General features: G+C 42.4%; 1 protein-coding gene across 14 annotated transcripts in view; it reads right to left on the bottom strand.

Moving 5' to 3' along the window:
* The window catches only part of BMPR1B (bone morphogenetic protein receptor type 1B), a 700,361-nt gene that overhangs the window by 609,588 nt on the left and 70,373 nt on the right, over positions 1-20,400 (bottom strand). The gene's annotated exons all lie outside the window — the stretch shown is intronic.

Below are 20,400 nucleotides of genomic sequence, written 5' to 3'. Positions count from 1 at the left end.
GTCACTGAGTCAGCTACTACGACCGGGTCGGGACGATCCCACAGTTCCCAAAACTTAGGGAAGTCCCTACCAAAGATGGCCTCGTGCACCAAGTGGGGCACAAGTCCGACCGGATGGGTCACCGTACCTAAGTCAGTTTTAAACTGAACAGTGGCTATAGGATACTCGCGGGTATCCCCATGTATACAGATCACAGCAACTTTTTTAGCATGCAAATTCACAGTTTCATCCATCTCAGCTGTAACCAAAGTCACTAGACTTCCAGAGTCCAGCAAGGCCGTAATAGGCTTATTATTAACAGTCATTTGGCACATGTGTTTTCCCATACTTGGTGCTGCAGCGCATGAAATCGCAGCAAACATAGACTGCCTTCTAATAGATAGATCACACTGCACTGGTTCATCTGTCAATGGACAGTTTGCTGCAACATGCCCCAGTTCTTGGCAATGAAAACACCTGATGTTTCCCCAGTTTGGTTTGCTGACAGGCAGTAGCTTCCCTTGTTTGGGACGCCAAACTTCAGTCCTGGCACCAAAAATCCTCCCCCCTATTTCCTTGCCATGCTTACCACCCACTTCCCCTGGAACAGTCTTACCGGTTGCCTGGGGAGACCGTGGCTTTGGGTGGAAAGTCCATGCGGCTGTAGGGGTGGTGACCAGGCTCTCTGCAGCTAAGTACCTTTCAACGAGTTCCACTAGGTTGTCCGCCGAGTTGGGGTCTCCTTGACTCACCCACTTCTGCAGGGGAACTGGTAGTGACCTCAGGAACCGGTCCATGACCACACGCTCCACGATTTGTGGCCCAGACAGGGACTCCGGCTGTAGCCATTTTCTCACCAAGTGAATTAGGTCAAACATCTGCGATCTTGGGGGCCTCTCGTCTTGGAAGAACCAGCTGTGGGACCCGCTGTGCTCGAACTGCCAAGGTGACACCAAGTCACGCCAGGATTTCCCGCTTGACCTTTTCATAGTGTCCTGCTTCTGCTGACTCCAAAACATAGTAGGCCTTCTGTGATTCTCCAGACAGCAAGGGGGCGACCAGTCCTGCCCACTGGGTTTTGGGCCAACCTTCCCTCTCAGCGGTCCGTTCAAACGTTAAGAGAAAGGCCTCTGGATCATCATCTGCAGTCATCTTAGAAAGAAAGCGACCCACATGGATGGCTGAGGGCTTGTCTCCAACAACATTAACTTTAGCAGGTGACCACTGTGCTAGCATCTCCACAACCGCAGCCAGGGTTTTCCTATCCTCTTTTGCATCAGTGGCTAGCTGTTCAAACAGCCTCTGCGATAGCTCCTGTACAGCACCAATCTGTTGGCACAGCGCCTTGGTTTGCTCCTGTGCTATAGCGTTTGTTTGCAGCTGTGTAGCGTTTGCTTGATGCAGTGCAGCGTTTGCTTGTTGCAGTGCAGCATTGGATTGTTGCTGTGCAGCATTGGATATCACCAATTGTTTTAGGATTTCCTCCATGTTTAGTCACTCTAGGTATTGGCCTTTTAAGTAGTAACTTACTACAGCTGGTCGCAGTCTCTACCATATGTAACCTGGGGGACAGGTAGCAGGTACAAAGCTCCCTGGGATGAGCAGTCTTTCAGGCACAGATACCAAATCCAGTGAAATAGTGACAAACAGTGCGGTGTTTATTTGTGATATATACAAGTCTATATACAGGTGCTGTACAGTGTTCCAAAAAACAAATAGGAACAAAAATAGCCAAAACAAAACCTAGCCGTGTCTCAGCACTAACTAAACAATATTTACAGATCCTAACTACCAGGCTGAGCAAGCCTACAGCTTGTCAGCTTCCACATACCTTTTTGCTCTCCTACACAGAAGTTGTCTGAGTATCCTAGGCCAAGAGCAAAGGCTGTCTGCTCAGGTGAGCTTAAATTAGCCTGGGGCAGAGGACCAAGACCTGAACTGGACCCTGGATCAGAGATCCCTGAACGTGTATGAGAGGAGCCTGGGAGATGTATAAACCCCAAACAGGACTTTTCCTGGCTCTCTCTGGGATGCTCTGCTACAATATATATAGATAGACATATATCTATCTATAGATATATGTATATCTATCTATATATATATAGATAGATATATAGATAGATATATATATATTTTTTTAAATATTATATATATATATATATATATATATATATATATATATATATATATATATTCTTCTTTTTTTTTTCCTAATTCCTGCCCCCGGAAGTGATGACATCACCGGAGTCCCCCTCTGTATCTCATGGCAGCAGGCTCCGGGAAAATGGCCGCTGCCCCGGAACCGAAAATTACGATTTTCCGGCGCCGCCACCATTTTGGTACACCCCACAGAGCCTCCACGAGGGGAGGCTTGTTCTGCGGTGTGTGGAGGATGCCGATCGCGGCGAAAATAACGGCAATCGGGCGGACGTGGACATCCCTAGAGAAAACAGAGGAAAAACAATTACAGCTGAGGGACACCTACCCGTCCAGCGGTCAGGGGGTAAGCCATTCATGCACCCATACCTCTGTACCCCATGATACTGAAAAACTGCAGCAGGTCCCTTGATCAGCGGCATGGGGGAAGTGACAGAGCACCATTGCAGCTTGGGGGGATGATTGCAGACCCCTCTGCAGGGGTGAAATCTCAGGCAGAGCATTGCTGCTCAAGTTTGCTGCTCTTGCTCGCCCTCCCAAGGCCCGCTGGGCTGGATAGGATGCTGGCAGGGGGTCTCCTGCAACTAGCATAGAGACAGAAGTAAAATAATAAACGTTTCTTTTGCAGCTCCTGTGGGTCCGGAGGAAACACAAACAACTGAGGCACGCAGGTAAGACTGTGAAATTTATAATGGTGGTCTAATGTGTTTCCTGTTTAAGGGAGGAGGAGCCTATCTCTCGGATGCTGCCCTGGAAGACGATTCGAGAAAATATACTGTATATATAATACTATATCATATTGTGTTAGTGAAAACCAGACAAAACATTTTTTTTTACCGAATTCAGTGCTACAACTTACTCTTGGTGAAGTTAAACTTGTCAATAACATAAAAGCTACAACTCTGAACCTCAGCTCTGGAGACAACCAAAAACTTGCCATCAGGGCGATAGGTAAAGTAAGGCAGGAAGTCTCAGCAACGTTCAGTATACTATACTCCACCGGTCTCTCTCAGGTGTGGGGAGAACGGGGACCATGAGTCAGTAAAGTCGCCCAAAGGCGGCAGACATTCTGTGAGGACCAGTGTAGTACAGAGGAGGATTTCCAGGCCTGTCTCCCCGCTCCACCAGAGGACATACACATGCAATGCACCCACTAAGGGGCTAAACATTAGGATGAAAACGGGCAGCATTGCGGGCACAGGGGGGAGTATTTCCCTTCTCTCTGGTTAGGCGGAGAATCTTGTCGCAGTCTCTGAAATTTAGGCAATTTAGGAATTTCGGGTACGCGGCGGATCTCCTTGGGGAGGCGAACGGGCAGGGATTCGATGGGCTCTCTTCACCATCAACGTCACCGAGAATGCATCTCTGCCAAAGTCCGATGTCAGGAATATTCAAGGAAGCTCGCCGGGTCGTTGCCCTCGGCAGTCTCGAGAAGGCCGATAAAGCGGAGATTACATCTCAAGAGGCGATTCTCTACGTCGTCCTGTTTCGCACTAATCTGTTGTAGCTGACGGCGCACCTCGTCAGTAGTATGTTGCAGGGGGTGCAAGATATCTTCCGCTCTGCTAATACAGGTCTCCGTCTCTGCCACGCGGTCCCGCAGGGTAGAGAGATCCTGCCGGATAAAGGATACATCAATTGACCTCCTCAATTTTGGTGGTGAGCATGCTCTGGCACAGGGCGATAGCATCGAGCACCTTGTTAGTGTCCGCCTCGGAGTGCTCCATGTCCGAGGAGGCGCCAGCGCCATCTTTGGCCTGTTGGTCTTCTCCAAGCCTGTGGTACTTGGCGAGTTTGTCAGCAGCCTGGCAGGTCCTTTTCGGTGGAGACATACTTCAGAGGTGGGCAGGAGGGTCCCCAGGTGTACCAAGATGGCCACTGCCTACCAATTCGGATCCTCAATATCCTCCTCCCGCCGTAGTTTAGGAGTAACACAGTAAGAACTGTAGGTAGTGGTCAGCTAGCTGCGAGGTACGGTGGCTGTAGGAGGAGGAAACTGGGCTCAGGGTGTCCTGTAATTGCTTGCCAGGGCCGATGCAGGGTGGAGCAAGATGGCCGCCGTTCCAGGAGCTGGGCTGAAGCCGCGGACTATCCCTCAGGCAGCTGCAGGATAAGGAGGCACCGCAACAGAGGCCCCAGGCTGTCCGGTGGCTGTAGTAAGCAGAGACTGGGCTCAGGACATCCAGGTAGGTCAGTCAAACCTGCAGGAGCCGCCGCCGGGTGGAACAAGGTGGCCGCCGCTCCGGGAGTTAGGCCGAATCCCGATCTGTCCCTCCAGCTAATGCAGGATGAGGAAGAGATCCTGTGATGGCAGCCTCGAGCGGCGCTCTGACAAGCTGGAAGGCTCTGAGGATTGCGCTGGGAACAAGGCAGGTCGGCTGGTGTGTAGATGCTGAGGAAAATCAGGCAGGATTAAGGCAGGATATCAAATTCAGTAGTGTGGGCAAGCGGAGCTCTCACTACATGCATCCTACTCCATTGCTCTCCAGGCCATGCCCTAGAAAGTGACATTTTTGCACATTCTTCTTTGCAACATAGCTCGAGCTCTGTCAGATTGGATGGAAAGCATCTGTGAACAGCAATTTTCAAGTCTTGCCACAGATACTCAATTGGATTTAGGTCTGGACTTTGATTGGGCCATTCTAACACATGAATATGCTTTGATCTAAACCACTCCATTGTAGTTCTGGCTGTATGTTTAGGGTCATTGTCCTGCTGGAAGGTAAACCTCTGCCCCAATCTCAAGTCTTTTGCAGACTCCAATGGGTTTTCTTCTAAGATTGCCCTGTATTTGGCGCCATCCATCTTCCCATCAACTCTGACCAGCTTCCCCTTCCCTGTCCCTGATGAAGAAAAGCATCCCCACAGCATGATGCTGCCACCATGTTTCACGGTGGGGATGGTGTGCTCAGGGTGATGTGCAGTGTTAGTTTTCCACCACACACACAGCGTTTTGCTTTTGGGCCAATTTTGTTCTCATCTGACCAGAGCACCTTCTCCCACATGGCTTCTCGCAAACTACAAACGGGACTTCTTATGGCTTTCTTTCAACAATGGCTTTCTTCTTGCCACTCTTCCATAAAGGCCAGATTTCTGGAGTGCACGACTGATAGTTGTCCTGCTGACAGATTCTCCCACATGAGCTGTGGATCTCTACAGCTCCTCCAGAGTAACCATGGGCCCCTTGGCTGCTTCTCTGATTAATGCTCTCCTTGCCCGGCCTGCCAGTTTAGGTTGACGGCCATGTCTTGGTAGGTTTGCAGTTGTGCCATACTCTTGCCATTTTCGGATGATGGATTGAACAGTGCTCCGTGAGATGTTCAAAGCTTGGGATATTTTATTATAACCTAACCCTGCTTTGGACTTCTCCACAATTTTATCCCTGACCTGTCTGGTGTGTTTCTTGGCCTTCATGAAGCTGTTTGTACACTAAGGTTCTCTAACAAACCTTCACAGAACAGCTGTATTTATACTGAGATTACATTACACACAAGTAGACTCTATTTACTAATTAGGTGACTTCTGAAGGCAATTGGTTCCACTGGATTTTAATTAAGGGTATCAGAGTAAAATGGGCTGAATACAAATGCACGCCACACTTTTCACATATTTATTTGTAAAAGAATTTGAAAAACATTTATAATTTTCCTTCTACTTCACAATTATGTGCCACTTTGTGTTGGTCTATTATGTAAAATCCCAATAAAATACATTTACATTTTTGGTTGTAACATGACAAAATGTGGAAAATTTCAAGGGGTATGAATACTTTTTCAAGGCACTGTATAAGAAAGATTTTCTACACGAACTCAAGGGAAAATAATAATGTAATCTTTAAAAAACATACATCTTTCAATACATACACCCTTCTCAGAGTAGAAATACTATTTATCACATTTGCAATTTTTTAGATTCAATGAATTCAAAAGTCACAGCTTTTCGGGTATTTGAAAACAGCATAAAATATTAGATGCATCTATCACACAGAAAAACATCATCCACGTGAAGTTGGAACATGTCTTTGACAGGAAGTTGGCCCTCTATGACATTCTCAAGCCTTCAGGGCAGAAAAGTAAAAAGGAAACATCTTGTAGTTATTTAAATGACTGCAGGGTAATTAGACAAATTGAACATAATTTAACAGTGGTTAAAATCTTCAGGGAGGCAATATGAAAACTGCTGAAGGTTACTACAATAATATCAGTAAAATAACATGGAGAAAAGAATTTGAGCTGTAAAAATGTAAAGAGAGAATTTAATACAATAAGTGAGGAACTATAAACTTTGTTTCCAGTTTTTATGGTAAAGAACACAAAAATTGCAGTGGCAATTACTTTTTTTTATAAAGAGCATAGTTTTAAAATGCATGCAGTTTTGTGAGCTGACTAGTACAGAAGAAGCATTGCTCTGTCACGCGTTTACATGTGCTTACAAGCTGTTACAGGCGTTTGGCGTTTCAAATGCCTCTGAACATCCATTCTGAACACATTTTTTTTGATTTCCAAAAAATGCTTCTAAACTCAACTGCCTAGAAACTACTATAAACGACCCTATGTACATGTACTGATAAGATAACAGAGGGTTCAGGGGCAGCTGAAAAAAATTGCCCAACTGCTCCTAAACATCCATTTAACAGCAGCAGTGTCTGGGTCTGCACTGGGTCTGCCTCCTAAAACATGTGACAATGCACATCATATGAAAGGGAAGGCAGGCACTGATGATGTAGCCTTCCCACGATGCATCTGTGAGGCTAAGATTAAGTCACCAGTGCCTCATCAACCAGAAAGTGGAAAAACAGTATTTGTAAGTACAAGCAAAAAGGTTTGTTTACCTAATGAATGTAAGATGATTTTATATCAGCATGAAAAACTTTATGCTGAAGTGATTTTTAGTAAAAGGGGAAAGTTCCACTTTAAAGCAACCTGACAAAGTATGTAAAATGTGTCTATTTAACATTTTGGTGCCTAAACCAAAAATTCAGGATGCACTTGGACGAAACCGAAAATGACAGTTTTAAAAAAACGATATGTTTTCATATATAATTGTGTAGACATGTTTTAATATTAATATACTTGTATGTAACATTATTCCTAATGCATGATCCACACTGAGTCTTCAGAGACTGGGTCACACCATAAGCTCTGCCATGGCTCTGAAACTGGAAAGTACTCTGTGGTAAATGTAGTACACATGGGTCTGGAAAGTTTCACAAGCACAGACCAATGCCTGAAGGTCACATTTGTGGCTGTCTCTGTAATCATTTACTTAAACAGGGTCCAGGCAGGGCTGTGTTTTGGCCTAGGCCGACAAGGCCTAGGCCTAGGGCGGCACTTTGCGGGGGGCGGCAAAAAAAAATCCGCCCCCCCCCGCATGAGAGAAACTCCCCTCACCCGATTCCTGGCTCCCGCGGCTGCCCCCCCCCGCATACATGCAGCCCACGGCGGCCGCCTTGCTGTAGTGGGCGGAGCTGCTGTGTATGGGCGTGCTTAGCAGAGCTCATGCCCCTCCACCCTCTGCCAATCACGCCCATACACAGCAGTGCCGCCCACTACAGCAAGGTGGCCGCCGTGGGCTGCATGTGTGCGGGGGGTGGGCGCGGGAGCCGGAAATCAGGAAGACAGGTGGGGGGACTTTCTCTCATGTGGGGGGCGGCGTGTGCTCTGCCTACCCTCCTCCGCACTGCTTTCCTTGACTCTTCTCCTCGGCACTGGGGCGGAGTCTGGCAATGACGTCAGGAGGAGAGAGAGAGAGAAGCACAAGGGACCCCCCCAGGACAGCAGGTAAACTTATTTAATAAATTATATCAGTGTTATGGGAACAGTGTTGGCATTTGATGGCACGGTGGCTACAATTGATGGGCACAGTGGCTGCGATTGAGAGCACAGTGGCTGCAATTGATGGGGCACAGTGGCTGCGTTTGATGGCACAGTGGCTGCAATTGATAGGCACAGTGATTGCGTTTGATGGCACAGTGGCTGCAATTGATGGGCACAGTGGCTGCGTTTGATAGGCACAGTAGCTGCGTTTGATGGCACAGTGGCTGCAATTGATGGGCACAGGGGCTGCAATTGATGGGCACAGGGGCTGCGTTTGGTGGGCACAGTTGCTGCGTTTGATGGGGCACAGTGGCTGCATTTGATGGCACAGTGGCTGCGTTTGATGGGCACAGTGGCTGTATTTGATGGGCACAGTGGCTGTGTTTGATGGGCACAGTGGCTGCATTTGATGGGCACAGTGGCTGCGTGTGGTGGGCAAAATGGCTGCATTTGGTGGGCACAGTGGCTGCATTTGATGGCCCAGTGGCTACAATTGATGGGCACAGTGGCTGTGTTTGATGGAACAGTGGCTGCGTTTGATGGGGCACAGTGAGCCTGCAATTGATGTCTTTTTTTCTGAATTTTTTAGTTTGTTTGCACCCCCCCAAAAATTCTGAGCACCAGCGCCACTGACATGTGCAAAGTGCTCCATGCATGCTAAAATCAATGCAAACCCTTTAAACAGTCCACATTTAGTGAAAGTGCATTAATATGCAGATCATGATATTGCAATAAAGTGCTCCATCAATGCTGAAATCAATGCAAAGAGGAGTCCCGCCCCCCACCCCGTGAAAACATTAAAACTCAGCAGCTACAAATACTGTAGCTGCTGACTTTTAATATTAGGACACTTACCTGGCCAGGGATCCCGCGATGTCGACACCTCAGCCAATTTTCGGATTGGCTCTTGGGTTTTGCCACCATCATTCATGGTAAGGGAAACCAGACGGTTTACTACTGCATGTGTGCGAAGCACGTTGCACTTTCTGAATGCCCCAGTGGAGGAAGGAGGAGGGGGGCCGAGCTTCAGAGGGGGCAGTGCAGTCTCCAGGGAGTGGTGAAGGGTACCTGTCAAAAACAGGTACCTGTTCCCCCCTCCCCCCGAAAGGTGCCAAATGAGCCTAAAGAGGAAGGGGTGTGGCTTACAGATGATAGGGTGGGTCTTAAACAGGAAGGCGTGTGGCCTCTGCAGCAAAGGGGTGGGTCATATTTAAATTAGGGGGGGTGCATGAGTTTAGTCAGGCCTGGGGCAGCACAAAACCTAAATACACCACTGGGTCCAGGTACAGCCTCCAGAGGCTGTTGCTGAGCATGTGCCAATCTGGATAGCTGCATAAGAGACCTGCTCAAGCAGCAGGTAGATTATGTAATGAATAAAGAAAAAAATAATCTTGATCAAAAAGAAAAAATGGCTAGTAAAAAAAGGTACATTTTTCTTAGACAAGACACGACGTCTGTACTCCCAGGACACTAGGAAAAAACTGAGACATGCTAGGAGTAGGAGGGTTTTTTCCTGTAGGTGGCAGTATAACCCAAATATATCTGAACCCTGTGTCCCCTAATCAACACAAAAGAAATGTTTTGTTTTGTTTTTTTAATTTTGCCTTGACATACACTTCAAGATTTAGATTGTTTAGTCAAAGTTAGGTAGCTATGCTATTCAATTTCAAGCACCATGCATCCTAAACAATGTGAAATATAAGAAAAGCATCTATCACCTTTGGATACAGTGATTACCTAAAATGCAGAGAAAACTAATACTAAATAGACCAAAATGTTTTATCCAACTATGTCATTAAAAACGAGAACACCGGGCTAAGCAAACCTCACAATACATTGCATCAATCTCAGACTGATTAGTCATGGCAATTTCACACTAACCTCACAGCTGAATTTTTGTAAAGAACGGCTTATAATGGATTAATGCTCAGTAAAGTCCTTAACCTCATGCAATACCAGCTGAGAAAAATTGCTAAAAAGAACAATAGCCACAAAAAACAACATATGTAAATGCTTCTACTGTTAACGTGGAAGTTCAGTCTATTCCTAACTATGCTTAAAGTATAACAATAGGTAATTTTAATTTTTTTTTAGTTTTAGAGTGGAGAGGGATAAGAGCACCGGAGTGGTTATTATTGCTGTCTATGCCGCCATTAGGGAGATTTACCCTCTCCATTTGTCATGTTAACTGTTATCTTCAAAAGAGAAAATGCAACTTAACCACTTCACCCCCTGAAGAATTTACCCCCTTTCTGACCAGACCGTTTTTTGCGATTTGGCACTGCGCCACTTTAACTGACAATTGTGCGCTCATGCGATGTTGTACCCAAACAAAATTGACGTCCTTTTTTTCCCACAAACAGAGCTTTCTTTTGGTGGTATTTGATCACCTCTGCGGTTTTTATTTTTTGCGCTATAAACAAAAAAAGAGCGTCAATTTTGAAAAAAACACAATATTTTGTACTTTTTGCTATAATAAATATCCCCATTTTTTTTTTAAAAAAAGCTAATTTTTTCTCAGTTTAGGCCGATATGTATTCTTCTACATATTTTTGGTATATAAAATCGCAATAAGAGTATATAGATTGGTTTGCGCAAAAGTTATAGTGTCTACAAAATAGGGGCTAGATTTATAGCATATTTTTATTATTATTATTTTTTTTACTAGTAATGGCGGCGATCTGCGATTTTTATCGTGACTGCGACAATAATGGCGGACACATCAGACAATTTTGACACATTTTTGGAACCACTGGCATTAATACAGCGATTATTGCGATTAAAAATGCATTGATTACTTAAAAATTGTCACTGGCAGTGAAGGGTTAACACTAGGGGGCGGTGAAGGGGTTAACTGTGTTGCCTGGGAGGTGATTCTAACTGAAGGGGAAGGGGACTAACTAAAGGAAGTGACGGATCGTGGTTCCTAGCTAATAGGAACACACGATCTGTCACTCCTATCAAAACAGCCTTGTTCTTGTTATTCCTATACTGTAACACGTATGCAATATGTATGTTTACGCATATCTTTGTTTGTACATTTTGAATTCTAATAAAAGTCTATGGTTTAAAAAAAGAAAGTGAAAGTAAAAGAAAATCACAAATTTTAGGTGGTCCCCAGAAAAGTAATAGAGGGGAAATCTAATGGGGACACTAGTTCTGGTGACTTGGGAGCCCCCAAGGAATTCCCTTAATTTGCAGGGATTTCCTCTCACTTCCTATGAATATGGGACAGAAAGTGAAGGGAAATCTCTGCAAAGGAACACAGATGACAAAAAAAATCTAATAAGGATTATTCCCGCCCTTACTCTATCCAAAATGAAAAAAAAAGTTTTTCCTATAGTACTACTTTAATTTGTAATAGCCTCGACTTCTACTTTGAGTTGAAATATATATAATATATATAATATTTTTATTATTATTATTTTTTTTTACTAGTAATGACGGCGATCTGCAATTTTTATCGTGACTGCGACAATAATGGCGGACACATCAGACAATTTTGACACATTTTTGGAACCACTGGCATTAATACAGCAATCATTGCGATTAAAAATGCATTGATTACTTAAAAATTGTCACTGGCAGTGAAGGGTTAACACTAGGGGGCGGTGAAGGGGTTAACTGTGTTGCCTAGGAGGTGATTCTAACTGAAGGGGGAGGGGACTAACTAAAGGAAGTGACGGATCCTGGTTCCTAGCTAATAGGAACACACGATCTGTCACTCCTTTCAAAACAGAACAGGGAAGTGTGTGTTTACACACACTCGTCCCTGTTCTGTCTCTCCTGGTCACGATCGCTCGTGGCCGGTAGTCATCGCGACCGTCAGCCACGAGCATCGGCACCCCCACTGTGTAGCGTGCGTGCACCTGCTATCCGGATCCCGCGAGCCAACGTATAGCTACGTGGTTTCGCGCAGGGGAGCCAACCTGCCACAGTATAACCATGGCGGCTGGTCCGGAAGAGGTTAAAGTGGAATTCCTGCCTAAGAAAAAAAAATGTTAAGTCAGCATCTACAAATACTGCAGCTGCTGACTTTTAATATAAGGACACTTACCTGTCCAGGGAGCCCGCAATGTCCTCACCTGAAGCCAACCCGTCCCTTGGCACCGGGTACATCCTTACTAAGGGAAACAGGAAATGAAGCCTTATGGCTTTACAGCATGTTTACTACTGAGCATGCGCGAGTCATGCTGCGCAATCTGATCTGGGACCTGTGTATCTCCCAGAAGACAGTGGGGGGAGGGAAGCAGGGCCAGACATTGCGTAGTTCACTGCACATCTACTGACGTCCTCCCATAACCCCGCCACACTCGGGAGCACTCTGTGATGAGCAGACACAGCTCATCACAGATCAAGGTAAGGAGTCAATCACTGTGGCCCTTTACCATGTGACCATCTGTGTCCAATCACAGTTGATCACATTGTAAACAGACTTGTTGATTATCGGCAGTACTTTCCTCATGGGCTGTCACATGTACACTGATAATCAGTGCCCTGATTATCAGTGCAGGCCATCAGTGCCACCTATCAGTGCCCATCAGTGCAGCCTATCACAGCTTATCAGTGCCACCCACTAGTGACTCATCAGTGCCACCTATCAGTGCTGCGTGTCAGCGCTGTCTATCAGTGCCACCCATCAGTATCTTCACATCAGTGCTGCCTATCAGTGCCCATCAGTGCCGCCTACTAGTGCCCATCAGTGCAGCCTATCAGTGCCACCCTCAGTGCCTCCTATGAGTTGCCTATCAGTGCTGCCCATCAATGCCTCCTCATCAATGTCCATCAGTGCCTTCTCATCAGAGCTGCCCATCAGTGCCTCCCCATCAGTGCAAAATTTTATAACAGAAATTTTTTTAAAAAGTCGTTTTTTTTCAAAATGTTCAGTCTTTTTTTATTTGTTTAGCAAAAAAATCCCCAGTGGTGATTAAATACAGCACTACCAAAAGAAAGCTCTATCTATCTAAAAAAAAATGATAAAAATGTTATATGGGTACAGTGTTGTATGACCGCGCAATTGTCATTCAAAGTGCGACAGCGCTGAAAGCTAACAATTTGCCTGCTCACAAAGGGGATGAAAGTGCCTGGTAGGCAAGTGGTTAACATCTAAAAAGGAAAAAAAATAAAAACTTTAGCTCTGCTGCTTACCCGCAGCAGAGCTAAGGTTTTTATTTTCTTCTTCACATACCAGTACCTCCTAACTTTTTTAGCTGGCTCCTATATTCAAAGCAAATTTGTCAAGCCCTGGTATGAGCAATAAGCATCTTCCTTTTACAGGGTAGTTAGGAGAATATTTAGAAGGGGGGGGGGGGGGGGTTGGAGCAGGTTTAAGTTAAAGTATAACTAAAGGCAAACATTTTTTTTTTGTTTTGGATAGAGTACAGAGGGATTAAAACCTGTCAGTTTTTATTGCTGTCTGTGCCCCCCCCCCCCCCCCCCCCCCCGTTAAGGAGAGTCACCCTCTCTATTTGTCCTACGTTACCTTAGTTATTGAAAAATGCAAAAGGGGTACACTTCTTACTAGCTGATTTACAGGACCCAGTCACCCTTAACACTTACAAAATACACCAGATAAAACACTATAAAGCCTCAACCCCAGAGTGCCCTATAGAAGTGCAAGCCCACAGTTAGGTCTAAAGGTATATCCCTATTTTATCGTTATTGTACCTATATCATCCCATACACAGCAAACTGTCAGCTATGCTAAAATAGGAACAGGAAGTACAACAGAAGTTTTCCTTACAGCAATGGCATTTAGCAATAAAACTCAATAGCAAATCCTCAGTGTGTGTGGTCCACTGGGACAATGCACAGAAAATTTTGCATAGGTGGTACATGACGCCCTTTGCGTTTGCACAAGCTCGATCCAAATCTGACACCCTTGTGCTGGAGGGAGTGTCATTAGGTCGATAACCTTTTACATACACTTTGGGGATGTACTGTAATAAGACCTTTTTGAAAGGTCATCCTCTCCCTTATTGCTGAAATCTCAGGCTCCACACACACACACTATCACTCCAGCATTGGCACTTCTAAGTTTGGGTATGGAGTCCTTTATTCCATTATCAAGAAAAGTAGTCATCCACATATTATTTGCAGCCCATATCTCCATTGCTAAACAATGGCGCTCTAAATCTCTCCCTAGCATCGAAGAAGTTATAGCTAGAGTTAACTCACAACACATGGATGGAAGAAATGCTTGCATAAAAAGAAGGAAGAGCATACAGCTTCCATAAACATTGGGGTATATGGAAATCTTCTAAAAAAATCCTTGCCACATATATGAAGTAGAAGTAACCCTACTATACTGAAAATATCAATGCTAGCTGAATGTCCTCCAGTGGTAGCCCTTAAAATGGTTTGACTTGATACCTAGATGGGAGTTTTTCACTTCCTTTTATATGTTTAATTACTAGCCTTGTTTTTCTTCACTCGCTTAATGTTATGTTATGTGATGAGTCCAGTTACCCAACTCCTGGAACCCTCATCGAGGTCCCTGATAGGTTTCCTACCTAAATTTTATAACATGAACCTGATCACAAAATGTACCCAAGTGGGGTGATAGGCTTAACCTCTGGAGGAGGTTACACAACAATATACTTCAAGGATGCCTGTGTAACGATAAGCCTTGTTCTTGTTATTCCTATACTGTAACACGTATGCAATATGTATGTTTACGCATATCTTTGTTTGTACATTTTGAATTCTAATAAAAATCTATGGTTTAAAAAAAGAAAGTGAAAGTAAAAGAAAATCACAAATTTTAGGTGGTCCCAGAAAAGTAATAGAGGGGAAATCTAATGGGGACACTAGTTCTGGTGACTTGGGAGCCCCCAAGGAATTCCCTTAATTTGCAGGGATTTCCTCTCACTTCCTATGAATATGGGACAGGAAGTGAAGGGAAATCTCTGCAAAGGAACACAGATGACAAAAAAAATCTAATAAGGATTATTCCCGCCCTTACTCTATCCAAAATGAAAAAAAATGTTTTTCCTATAGTTCTACTTTAATTTGTAATAGCCTTGACTTCTACTTTGAGTTGAAATATACACAAAGATCTTTTGCTTAGCAGACATGTGTCTACTTAAAGTATAACTAAAGGCAATTTTTTTTTTTTGGTTTTGGATAGAGTGCAGAGGGATTAGAATGCTTGTCAGTTTCTATTACTGTCTGTGGCACCGTTAGGGAAATTCCCCCTCTCTATTTGTCCTGTCTACTATTATCATTGAAAATGAAAGTAGAAGAAAACCCTACATTTTGGATTGTCCCCATAAAAGTAACAGAGGGGGAATGTTCCAATGGGGACACTAGTTCTGCTGATCTGGGGGTCCCCAAGGAATTCCCTTATTTTGCAGGGATTTCCACTCACTTTCTGTTTGGCTATAGTACAGAAAGTGAAGGGAAATTTCCGCAATAGGACACAGATGACAAAAAAAGAAATTAATCTGACAGGGGTTATAACACTCCCTTGCTCTATCCAAAATGAAAAGAAAAAAAATGCCTATAGTCCTACTTTCACAGTCAACTGACTTTACAAGCAGATACTAGGCACCACCAATCCACCAATTGTTAAACTGTATTAGAATGAGTTACTTCACTGTACATGCAGCTAGAGAGATCAGTGAGGGCTTGCTCTTTCACTGCTTGCTAAGAATGTGTAAATCATTGTCAATAGTCTGGGCAATTTAAAGGTGTTTATGGTAGTAGCATTCTCTGTATCCTCATAGCTAAGTGTCCATGCAAATTGTTTTAATCGTATAGGAGCTCTTTTGACTGTATTTCTTGGTTTCACTGATATGTAAATGTACTCACAGTAAATTGCAAAAGTTCAAACATGCCAACAAAAGTGTGATGGAGAATCAAGAGCATTCCCTAAACCCCTCAAATTAGTCACTTCCAGTGTTCCAATATCAAGACCCTCCCACTACACCGTTGGGAAGAATATCAATACTGAATTAAACACATTCCCTATTTTCTATAACAGTGGAAAATATAATTATAGTAAATTTTGTTTTGTCTTTAAGAAACTATGTCGGAAAGACAGAGTATGGAATAAAATACTGACATGTTTGATAGTCATGCAACCATAGCCAAAATCAACTACAGCTTATTGTGTTGGCACAGCTGAGCATATACAGTGTTAGATAAAAATGGCTTTGTAAATGCATCACACCATGAAACTGAGTTTTCTGAAGCTTATACACACCTTTCTATTCAACAAACAGATTTACTTTCATATGGCGCTATTGCTTAGATAAGTACGTGCTGTGCTATGAAAACTTCACATTGCGACAGCCGACTGGGACCTTTGTTGACTTTGTATTATGAGATTTTTATTTACTGACCATGGAATTTTAATTTCAGGTAATATTTACCTCTCTGAAGTAATTGTTGATTTTTCAGGATAAAGATTATATTGTGAACTGCAGGAGATCAACCATGTGTATTGGGTGTCATCTATAACAAGTAAACTTGTGGAAACAACCGTTGCCTAGTACTAAAGGATTACTTGCAGATGAGACTATGGAGAAATATATTACTGCTCTTGTTGTATCATGTTAGTCTAACATTAGTGGCACGCCTATTGTCCAAAGTTTAATTTATTTTTCTAGTGCACTTTATTATCTTCCAATGAAATAGGTAATATACTGTTTTTGTTGGGGGATGTATTTGAGTTACCCACACCTCTCTCCTAAATCCAACTGCCCATGTGTACACAGATCTGATTTTATCAAATGATTGCTACCTTTTCTCTGGCAATAGTGAATATGCATTTGAAGATCTTTGGGAGGGATTTACTGAAACTGGTGCACACAGAATCTGGTGCAGCTGTGCAGAGTAACCAGTAAGCTTCTGACTTCAGCTTATTCAAACAATAAAGACTAGAAGCTGATTGGTTGCTAAGCACAGTTGTACCATATTCTGTGTGTGCCAGTTTTAGTAAAACTTCCCCTTTGTGTCTAATACCAAGTACTTTTATTGCTTGTGAATAATTACCATCATTTTTTTCATTAGCCCCTACACTGCTTGATTATCGTTAAAGGTATATATGACTTTGAAAATTGTGCAAAAATGTGACTTTTTAGTAGTCACTGAAATGCCAGCAGACAGTCCTATAATAATCATGATTTTGGCAATCAAAACTGGCAAAGTAGGCACACACTAGGCATATATTTCTGTAACCAGCTAAGAGTTAACAACTTGCCGACCAGCCACCGCAGTTGTACTGCAGCAGGTTGGCACGGCTGCGCGTACCACCGTCATTGTATGTCGGCCGCTTTAACAGCTATTGGAGGCGTCCATGCCCGGCGCGACACTGGAGCCGATGCACGTGGCCGGAGGCCGCGATGTCCACTGGCCACCTGCGATCGCTCCACAGAGAGCATAGTAATTAGGAACCCAGGTGGACATAAATCAATGATTTAAAAAAAAAATCAGATTTTTTTTATTTAAATCTGATTGTTTTGATTTAAATCGATTTTTTTATTTTTATCAAACTTATTTTAATAAAATGCTTTTGGAGTAAAAAATCTATCCAAAGATAGTTTTCTATTTAAGATACATTAATAATTGAGTTTATTCAGCATGAAATGGAGCTTAGCTATGTAGCATGAGGCTGTATATTCTGCAATATGTCCATTTTTGGTAAACTCACGCAATGAATCCAAACTCTGCAAGCTGAGATAACATGCACTGCATTCACACAATTTCACAGTAACCATAAGATAAAACAAAGTGCAGGAATATTCCTTTATGCCATTGTTTTGCAAATCTATGTACACTACAAACTGTATGATTGAATCGGTTCTGATGTCGCTGTTTTACTAACCTGACAGCTTATTATTCTAAATAGGAAACCTTCATTTTGTTTGCAAATATTAAAGATTCTAACTACCAGCAAGAATGAGTCCTTACACTTAAAGAGCTCCTGTCATTTCAGATCTATCTTGGCAGCTCCTCTTAGCGGGCATCCACTCACCTGCTGCTGCCACGTCCCTCTCCTTGTTGTGTCACTGCTGCATCACCAGCCCTCCCATTAAAGTGAATGGGACTGTCAGTGAGTCAACAGCGGGTCAGAGGAGGACCTGCTGTGGGACAGAGATGACAGTTGCTCTTTAAAAATTATAATTTAAATCAAATTGATTTAAATCAAGTTTTTTACTAGTGATTTAAATTATGACTTAAATCGTGATTTAAATTGACTTGATTTAAATCAAATCCACCCTATTAGGAACAGCTATCTCTCTCCTCTTCCAGTCAGTCCCATCCCCCCACAGTTAGAAACACCTCCCAGGGAACACATTTAACCCCTTGATTGCCCCCTAGTGTTAACCTCTTCCCTGTCAGTGACATTTACACAGTATTCAGTGCATTTTTATAGCACTGATCGCTGTATAAATGTAAATGGTCCTAAAAAGTATCAAAAGTGTCCGAACTCTCCACTGCAATGTCGCAGTCCTGCTAAAAAACGCTGATCACCGCCATTACTAAAAAAAATAATAATAAAAATGCCATAAAATATCCCCTATTTTGTAGACGCTATAACTTTTGCACGAATCAATCAATATACGCTTATTGCAATTTTTTTTACCAAAAATATGTAGTAGAATACATATCGGCCTAAACTGATGAAGAAATTTGTTTTTTTTACATTTTTGGGGGGATATTTACTATAGCATTATAGCAAAAAGTTAAAAATATTATTATTTTTCAAAATTCTTGGTCTTTTTTTGTTTATAGCGCAAAAAATAAAAACCACAGAAGTGATCAAATACCAAAAAAAAGAGAGCTCTATTTGAGGGAAAATAAGGCCATACATTTTGTTTGGGTACAACGTTGCACGGACGCATAATTGTCAGTTAAAGCGACGCAGTGCTGTATCACAAAAAATGGCCTTAAGGGGGCAAACCCTTAATCAAATCGCATTAAGGGGGCAAATCCTTCCGGTCCTTAAACTAAAACATATCAATAAATATTAAATACATGTTATTACTTTTATTAGGAAAGGTAATAATATATGAATAATATAATATAAAGGTAATAATATTACCTTTAAAAAGGTAATAATAGACATCTTTGGTAACAGTTCTTTTACTTTTCAAAGTCTGAATACAGGTTCACTAAAGTATATGTACACCTCTTTTTTCGTTTTGGATAGAGTAGAGACTGATTTTTTATTTCTTTACCCTCTGTGCTACATTGAAGAGATTTACCTTCAGAAGGTGCTATAAGCTAAGATATGTAAATATTTTCTGTTATAAGAAGGCAATGCTGTATATTATCACACAAAAAGAAATAAAACATGGGACTCTAATTATGCCTTGCAGGAGATTTAAAAATATATACAAAATATTGTAAAAACCAATCCATGCCATCACAAACCTACATTAAAATTACAGATGGAAAATATTTTCTGTAAAAAAAATACAAAATAAATAAAAAAGCAAATCATACTATGCCTAAATGTACAAGTATGTATATTCAAAGAAAGGACCACATAAATAGGGGGTAGTGACAACAGAATTAGTGGATACTGGTTCAAGTTTCACCTCGCAAATAGAGGGATGACCACATAAAATTAGACTAAAGCCCCATCGGACACGGTCGGATTTTCCGACAGAAAATGTTCGATGGGAGCTTTTTGTCGGAAATTTCGACCGTGTGTAGGCTCCATCGGACATCTTCCATCAGAATTTCCGTCCCACAAAATTTGAGATCTGGTTCTCAAATTTTCCGACAACAAAATCCGTTGTCGTAAATTTCGATCGTGTGTAGACAATTCCGACACACAAAGTGCCACGCATGCTCAGAATAAATTACAAGACGGAAGCGCTTGGTCTGGTAAAACTAGCGTTCGTAATGGAGATAGCACATTCGTCACGCTGCAATTTTTAAAATAGTTTAATGCAGCGCATTCTCTTCTTCTTTAGAATGCTAGAATAATGAATATTCACACAAACCGTTTTTTTTATTTCTCGTGATCTCCTGAATAATATTATTTATTTTTTTCATCAGATCTCCATAATAATGTTTCTAATTTTTGTTTATATATATATATATATATATATATATATATATATTTTTTTTTTATCAAGATCTATTTTATTTAATTTTTTTTATAGTGATCTCCATTATATTTATTCTCGTTTTGTGTGTCAAGTTACCACAACACTATTATGATCTTGTATTTTTTAATCTCAAGGAGGTTGGTGTTGGTGTCCCTTGTTAATTTGACATTGTATTTTGGAAATGTACCTGCCTACTCAAAAACAAACTGTCCTTTTTGAAATAAAACACATAGGCAAATATTTCTGAAGATAGAATAGCCATTTATGCTGGGTCATAACAAGATAAAGAGGAAGGCAACGCTGAAGAAACTGCTGAAATTGGCGAAGTCTTTGTACCCCAGGGCACACATCAACTATTTGCCAGCCAAAATTGGTGGCCT

This window comes from Aquarana catesbeiana, linkage group LG01 (genome assembly GCF_042186555.1).
Source record: "Aquarana catesbeiana isolate 2022-GZ linkage group LG01, ASM4218655v1, whole genome shotgun sequence".
Taxonomy (NCBI): Eukaryota; Metazoa; Chordata; class Amphibia; order Anura; family Ranidae; genus Aquarana; species Aquarana catesbeiana.
This window is presented reverse-complemented; position numbering and strand designations above follow the sequence as displayed.